The sequence below is a fragment of the Antechinus flavipes genome, chromosome 2 (genome assembly GCF_016432865.1).
Source record: "Antechinus flavipes isolate AdamAnt ecotype Samford, QLD, Australia chromosome 2, AdamAnt_v2, whole genome shotgun sequence".
Lineage (NCBI taxonomy): Eukaryota > Metazoa > Chordata > Mammalia > Dasyuromorphia > Dasyuridae > Antechinus > Antechinus flavipes.
Window position 1 is genome coordinate 454,879,862 of NC_067399.1, and position 9,170 is coordinate 454,889,031.

Below are 9,170 nucleotides of genomic sequence, written 5' to 3' on the forward strand. Positions count from 1 at the left end.
AGAGAACCTCTTCCATCAGAATACATCCTCAAATAGTATCATTGTTGAGGTATACAAGGATCTCCTGGTTCTGCTCATTTCACTTAGCATCAGTTCATATAAGTCTCGCCAGTCCTCTCTGTATTCATCCTGCTGGTCATTCCTTACAGAACAATAATATTCCATAATGTTCATATACCACAATTTACTCAACCATTCTCCAATTGATGGGCATCCATTCATTTTCCAGCTTCTAGCCACTATAAACAGGTCTGCCACAAACATTATTGGCACATACAGCTCCCTTTCCCTTCTTTAGTATCTCTTTGGGGTATAAACCCAGTAGAAATACTGCTGGATCAAAGGGTATGCACAGTTTGATAACTTTTTGAACATAGTTCCAAATAAGCAGCTAGTGTTGAGTGTCTGAGGTTGGATTTGAACTCAAGTCTTCCTGAATTCAGGACTGGTGCTCTATCCATTGCACCACCTAGCTGCCCATTGTTCAATATTTTAAAACACATTTCCATATTTGTCATGTTGTGTAAAACAAAAATCAGACCAAAAGGGAAAAAGATGAAAGAAAAAAAGCAAACAAATAAGTAAAAAAGGTGAAAATAGTATGTAAATGGCATTTTTCATCCCAACTCTATTGAAATTGTCTTAAATCACTTTATTGATGAGAAAAGCCAACTCCATCACAGTTGATCATCATATAATCTTGTTGTTACTATATACACAGTGTTCTCCTACTTCTTCTCACTTCATTCATCAGTTTATGTAACAAAACTATAAGCTTTTTGAGGACAAGTACTGAGTCTTTTGAATCCTTACACATAGGGAACACCCTATGTGTTCCTATAGGGGATCATTGATGACAATCTCTAAAAAAGGGAATGACTCTTATAGTTATGGCAACTGTGATGCTCACCATCTTTCCCCTGTGTTCCCAGCTATAGTATTCCTCAAAGTGGGCATAGCTCTATTTTTTTCTCTCCCCCTGACAAATCAGAAAGTTACCTTTTTCCCCCTATTTTTCTATTATAGATGTTTAAAATTTGGAAAGGATCTTATGGAATTCATATAGTTTAAATCCTATCCAAAGTAGGAATTATCTTTAAAAAGGCACTGTGTTGTGTTTTATAAATATTATCTAATTTGATTTTTATAATAACTCTGTGAAGTAATATTATTATTATTCTTCCCATTTTACATATAAAGAAACTGAGGAAGAAGGAACTTAAGTGAGTGCCCAGGGTCATATAGCTAGTACATGTTCCAGGATTCTGATCATTGTACCACTAAGCTGCATATTTCTGGAGTTGTAGCCAAGCTCTTCTTCTATCCTCACTTCCACTGGTGAAAAAGCCAACACTGTACCCAATAATCCATTCTATTACTGGCCACATCTAGTTATTGATATCTTAAGCTGGGCTGTCCCAAAAGTCTTAGTGCATTTTAAAACTTTAATAATGTATTCAGCTGAACTCTTATCTCACTGGAACTTCCATTTTGTTGTTCCTAGTATTATCCGTTGGGACCTAGTAAAATAAATCTGATCCCTTTCCTCTATGGCAGTCCTTTAAATCTTTAAAGACAAAGGCTAAACACTCCCACTTTCCTTCTGATACTTTAGTCTCAAGTATTTTGGGAATACTCCCATTTTTTTCAAGTGAGAATATAGAATGAATTTTGTTTCGAGGCAATCTAGATAGAGGAAAGAGTGCTTGGTATGTAGGGATAAGACCAAGAAGATGTACCTGTTTTCTTCATCCAAAGGCCCCTGGACGAAGGCCCACCAGAATCTAAAAAATATTTTGGAATATCCTTCAGTGGAATCAGACTCTCTCCTAATAACTACCTGATGAAACTGGGGGGCGGGAGGGGGAACAAACCCGATTTGTATATACAGGAGGCAGGGTTTTTTGTTTGTTTTTGCATAAAGTGGAGATCTGCTTCCATCTTCAGCCATATGAATGAACACAATGACCCAGTTGGCTGGAAAGAGTGAGCTTTGCTTATAGGGACAGTTTCTATCTTGCTAATCACTTTCAAGTTTGTCTGTAGCATCTTAGCTTCAGCAATCTCCACCCCTTCAAGGAAATATCACTCTATGTTTGGAGAGTCAGCTTTGATTAGTTACCCCTACGCCTTCCTCTAGTCTACCCAAAGCCCAAATCCTGGAAGAGAGCAGCAGAAATAAAACTGGCCTTCACCTCAAAGGAAGATATGAGAGTGATCTGTACATGCATAATTTAACTTTCTCTCTCAAGTGCACCAAGGATTTGAATATTCCAAAATTGGAAAGCTCAGTTCCTATAAGTCCTAAAGGAGAATGGCTAAACAGGAAAAACCCATTCTGCCAGGGAAAGAATACTGGCTGTGGAGTCAGAAATCCTGCATTTGAGCCTTGCCTTAGTTGTACTTAGGTAAACTTGGCTAAACTATTTCCCTTCCCTGAGTCTCTCCTGTTAAAGGGATTGAGCTAGATGATTCCTAAGGATTCTTCCAATTCTTAATGTATGATCCAGTGATTCAGGAATCAGTAAGAGCAATTAGACTGGGTATGTGTAATTGCTACTGTGGCCGATTGTAGAGCCACAGGCCATAAACAAATCAGGGATTAAGATAACTTTTTCATAGCAAATTGATTTATGCCAAATGTGTGTTGTGTTCAGTTTGCTTGGGGTAAAAAGGATTCCTTCATGTATGGAGGACAAATGTTACCTGTTTTGCTTTGAAGGAGGAGAAATGGATACTCTAATATTATGCAATTTAATCCAGCAAACATTTATGAAGATTTACTATGTGTCATATGAGGGGCAGCATGGCAAAGTGTGCTTAGTTAACCTAGGAGTCTGGAATATTTCTGTGTTCAAGTCCTTATTCTATCACCTACTGACTGTGTGACTTTAAGCAAATATCACTTAACTTCTTAGTACCCCCCAAAATTTTCTAAAATTACATTTATTATTTTTATAGTTTTTTTTTTTTTGGATTAGCTATTTCTCTGCTAATTTTTAACATTTCCTCTTCTCTTTTTAATTTACATTTGCTTCTTTATCAGCTTAAAATTTTTTAATAATGCATGTTCAGTTTATAAACCCTTTCTCTTTCTATTTTGTTAATGTATGACTGCAGGGATAAGTTCCTTCACATGAGAATTGCTTTAACTGTATCCCAGACATTTTGCTTATCATTATTATTTTCTTTCACACCATTATTATTTGTCTCTGTAACTTGTTCTTTGACCCATTCATTATTTAGGATTTCAATGTTAAGTGTCCTGGGTCTGTGTTTTTTGATTGTGCTTCCTGAACTAATTACTATTTTTACTGTGTCTGTAAAGGATATATTTGTCAGGCTATATTTTTTACATTTGTTTGCAATATCTCTGTGCCCAAATACATGGCCAATTTTAGCAAGAGTTCCATTTGGTCTTTAAGACTATAAATTACAAAGAAGGGAGGCATCAATACATATTAGTTAAGGAAATTTCTCACATAGATATTCTTAAACTTAAAAGTTAAACTAAAAAGAATAAGCCAAACAATATTATTCCAGCCCCTATGTTAGGTACTAAGAATACCAAAAAAACATCAAACGAATAAAAAATTAACAATTCCTCCCTCATGACAAATACATTTTCTCTATTCTCAGGATATCATTTGCTCTTATTTGGGGAACCAGGGCAAGATGGAAAGCAAAATCAAATCAAGTAGAAGATAAGATTACTGGTTTTAAGATCCAATTTATCGTCAATTGAACCTAGGTAATATTCAGGAAGACTTGAATATTACTCTTACCTTACGCATTACTCCCTATATGACCCTGGGCATGTTAATTAGTTTCTTTAAGGCTTCGTTTTATCATATGCAAAATAGGATTATAATAGCACCTGTCTCTCCAGGGTTGTAGTTAAGATAAAATGAGTTTGTAAAACACTTTAACTTTGAAGGGTTACATAAATGTGCTGTTCACAACTCTTCTCATTTTAGAGGGGAGATTCTGTTCCAATTTTTTCCTATGATATTATCATCTGAATAATTTATACCATTTTTCATCAATCATCCATTTAATAAACATTTGTTAATTAGCCTACCCAAAGCTAAATATTGTGTTGAGCACTGGGGATAAAAAGAGGCAAACTCACTGTCTTCAAGGAGCTTACATTTAAGCAAATATATACACACACACACACACACACACACACACACACACACACATACTCATATACACATACATAGCAAGCTATATATAGGATAAATAGAAATTTATTAACAGCGTAAAGGCACTAGAGTTAAGAAGGAGTGAAGAAAGGTTTCTAATAAAGGATGGAATTTAAGTTGGGATTTAAAGGAAGCTAGGGAAAGCAGTTGTCAGAGTGGAAGAAAGAAGATATTCCAGGTTATAGAAGCAGCCAGAGAAAATGTCTAGAGCTGAGAGATGCAATGGTTTGTTTTTTGTTTTTGTTTTTGTTTTTGTTTTTGTTTTTTTTTCATGGAACAACCAGGACACCTGTATCACTGGTTCAAAGAGTACATGGTAATGAGTAAATTGTAAAAAGACTAGAAAGGTAGGAGGGAATTAGGTTATGGAGGATTTTGATTGCCAAATAGAGGATCTTGCATTTGATCCTGGAGTCACTGGAGTTTGTTGGGAGACAGAGGTTGACATGATCAGAAATGTAATTTAGGAGAATCACTTCATGACTGAAGGATGGGTTAGGCTGGGAGGAAGACCTGAGGTAGGTAGACCCGAGGTAGGTAAACTCACCAGCAGGCTAGTGCAGTGATGAAGGTCTTGCCCTAGTGGCAATGTCAGAGGAGAGAAAGGGATACTGCAAAGATGAGTTTGACAGAACTTGGCAACAGATTGGATATGGGTGATGAGAGATAGTGAAGAGTTCTTCTAGAATGAAGTTAGCACAAAAGATGGAGCCAAGATGGTGGAGTGAAGACAGAGACTCGCTGGAGCGAGTCCAAATACCTCTACATAATGACTCTAAAATTTTAGCATGCCAGAACTCACAAGAAGATGTAGTAGAACGATTTTCCAGCCAAAGATGGCTTGGAAGGTTGGCAGGAGGAGCCTGCTGTACTGGGGTATGGAGCACAGTCCCAATACAGGCTCTGCCAGCACAGTCAGCAAGCAAGGCAGACTCCAGGGCCTCTGAATTGGTGAGAGTGATGGCATTTCCAGACCTCTCAGCCCACAGATGCCAGCAACAACTTGAAAAGTTGGCAGGAAAGTTTTGTCACCCCAGGGTATGAGAGGAGCCCCAACAAACCAGGAGTCTGAATCAGCATCACTGACAAGAGAGGCTTCCTGAGATCTCAGCTCACAAGAGTTGGTGCTGGTGGGATGAAAAACTGGTGGGGAGATTTCAGGGATCTCTTTGTGGCACTCAGAACTCTTTTTCTTTGCTTATACTCAGTTCTGAGTAACAGTACTGGCTCATAGTACAGGTCTCTAGAAGGAGCTCTGAAAATGGTTGCATAAAACTCCTGAAGGTTGGGACTTTGTACTCTCCACCCTGGAAATAGAATTTTGCTTTAACAAAGAGTTAAAAGAAAAATAATAGGCTGGGGAAATAAGCAAACAATAGAAAAAAATTCTGACCATAGAAATGTGACAAGGAAGCTCAAAACACACACTCAGAGGAAGATACGAAAGTCAAAGCTCCTACATCCAAAACTTCCAAGAAAAATAAGAATTGGGCTCAGGCCATGAAAAATCTCAAAAGGGATTTTGAAAATCAAGTAAGAGAAGTAGAGGAAAAACAGAAGATAAATGAGAGTGATGCATTAAGGAAAAAGAAAAAGCTAATCAGGAAAAGAATGTCTTAAAAAGCAAAATGGGAAAGAAAATGTAAAAACTCACCAAGGGGCTTTTAAATTAATTTTAAAAATTAATTTAAAATTATATTAGAATATAATTTAAAATTTAAAATTTTGTAAAAATTAGAATTGAGCAAATGGAAGCTAATGACAATGAGAAATTACAAAACAATCAAAACTAAAAGAATAAAAAAAAACAAATAATATGAAATATATTATTGGAAAAGCAACTGACCAAGAAAATAGATCTTGGAGAGATAATTTTAAAATTGGTCTACCTGCCATGTTAAAAAAGAACTTAAATATTATCTTTTAAGAAATTATCAAGAAAAACTGTTTCTAGAATTGATTCTAGAATGAAGAGGGTAAAAAAAGAAATGGAAAGAATCTACCAGTCACCTCTTGAAAGAGAGTCTAAGTTGAAAATTCTCAGGAATGTAATAGCCAAATATTGGAACTCCCAGATAAAGGAGAAAATATTGCAAGCATTAAGAAAGAAACAATTCAAAGTATTGTGGAGCCATAGACAGGATAACACAATATTTAGCAGCTTCTACATTGAAGGATTTGAGGGCTTGGAACATGATATTCCAGAGAGCAATGGAGCTAGGATTACAACCAAGAAAAATGTATCCAGCAAAACTGAATATAATCTTTCAGGGGAAAAGGTGAGTATTCAATGAAATAGAGGACTTTCAAGCATATATAACGAAAAGACCAGCACTCAATAGGAAATTTGATTTTCAAATATGGGACTCAAGGGAAGCACAAGGAAGTAATAAGGAGGGAATCATAAGGAACTTAAGATTTATCTGCTTATACTTATATATATTTATATGATGATACTCATAACTCATAAGAACTTTCTCATTATTATGTCAGTTAGAAGGAGTATATATAAACAGGGCATATGTGTGAATTGAATATGAAGAAATAATATCTAAAAATAAAATTAAAGGATGAGAGAGGAATGTATTGAGAGAAAGAAAAAAGGGAAAGTGGAATAGTATAAATTATTTGTCATAAAAAAAGATAAGGACAAGCTTTTACCCAAAAGGGGAAGAGAAGAGTGAGTATATCTTAACTCTCATCCAAATTAGCTTAAAAAGGAAGTAGCATACACACTCAATATGGGTTTGGAAATTTATCTTATCCTGTAGGAAAATATAAGTGGAAGGAAATACAAGAAAAGGGAAGGGTGATAGAAGATAAACATATTGTGGGAGGAGATGGTCAGAAGCAAAAACACCTTTAAGGAGGGACAGGGTAAAAGGAGAGAGAAAATAAAATAAATGGAAATACAATTAGCAATAGTAAATATGAAAAGAATTTTGAAGCAGTTTTCTCTGATAAAAGCCTAATTTCTCAAATATATAGAGAACTATATACATTTTTAATGTCAATTTTTTTTTAAATATAAGAGCCCTTTTTCACTTTATAAATGATCAAAAGATATGAACTATGCCTAACGGGCTATAAAATCATACATATCCTTTGGCCTAACAACACTACTGCTAGGCTAGGCATGAATCCCCCCCCAAAAAATAAGATTTTAAAAAAGGAAAAGGACTTAAGTGTACAAAAACATCTATAGCACCTCTTATCTCTTTTCAAAACATTTTAAATTGAAGGAATGCACATCAATTGATGAATTGCTGAATAAATTGAGGTATGTGATTATAATGAAATATTATTGTTCTGTAAGAAATGATTAGCAGGATGCTCTCAGAAAAACCTGGAAAGTTCTCCATGAGGATATGTCCAAAGTCATAGCAATGTTGTAGGCTTATCAACTATGAATGACTTTGCTATTCTCAGCAGTATAATGATCTAAAACAACTCTGAAGTACTTATGATGAAAAATGCTATCCATATCCAGAGAAAGAACTGATTATGTCTGAAACATAATTTTTTCTTGAGGGTCTTTTTTGGGGGAGAGAGGGAGGTGGAGATCTATGCTTTGTTTTACAACATAAGTTTTATGGAAATGTTTTGCATACAATTCATGGGTCCTCTCAGTGGGAGTAGGGTGGGAAGGAAGAGAAAGAATATGGAACTCAAAGTTTTAAAAACAAATATAAAAATTGTTTTACATGTAACTAGGAAAAATTTAAATGAATGAAGGTAGCATAGCTACAAACAGCTTTGCTTCCTCTTGGAAACCCTCCCTAATCTATAATGAAGAAAATAATTAAGGAAAAAAAGGCAGGAGGAATACTTCTGCAATATTTGCACATGACAATGTGAAAATGTTTGTAGCATTCTGCTCTTACGTCTCTGTTAAGAGAAGGAGGTTTGTTGTCTTTTCTGGTTCTCTCACTGTATGTGTATGTATTTGTGTGTATAATATACATAAGTATATACATACACATACACACACATACACACACATATAAAATTGTCATTTGAGATAATAGATTTCATTGAACAACTCTTATCTCTCTCTTAGAATGGAAGCCCAAGACCATGAAGACAATGATATTATTTTTATATATTTTCTGTTATGTGTAGTACATGATAGGAGCTCATTAAAAATTATTGAATTGAATTTGAAATTTGGAAATATCCCAGGAAAAGAGGCTTATGATTTCTAAGAGGTAGGATTTGATTTCAGGGTGAGAAGACAGGGAAAAATCTAGAAACAAGATAGTGGAAATATTAATTTTTAATAAGTAAGCCCTCCTCTAACCTCTATGTACTGTAGTTCTCTGTCATGGTGGTGATACAATTAATGATCCAGGGTGTTAAAGCTTGCTTGTATAGTGTTAAAGCTTGCTCAGTGCATGAGCAAGATGTAAATTGAAAACCTAGAAAAAGGTGGAATAATTTCAAAGGACCTATGAAGGAAGATCTGGAAAAAGAACTGTTAAATAGATGTATATAGTATAAGATTTAAATATATGCACGTACACACATATAGGTGTCTAAAGGTAACCATCTTTAGGGAAGGATGAAAGAAGAAAAAAAAGTCTTATGATAACTTTTTTATGAATTTAAAAGGAATAACAAATTGCATATAACTTTGCAGTTTCATTTGCAATCATCTTTTTTAAAAAAAATCTATGTTATGGAGATACTTGTGTTATTAGATAACTTTAAAATAAATTTAAAAAAGAAACAGGTGGAATAATAATGTTTACTCTTTTCTTTGTATTTGTTCCCACTGTTTTGAGGGAGCATATAATGGAGAACAGATACTTCCAAAATGTTCAGATCCAGTCACCCAAAATAAAGCATGTTGAGTTATGGAAGAAGTTCACTCTTCTATCTTACATGGGTCCAGCCTCTGTTAAAATCTAGAAAGTAGTCAGGGAACAAAAATAACAAATATTTATCATGGGACCTTGAGTA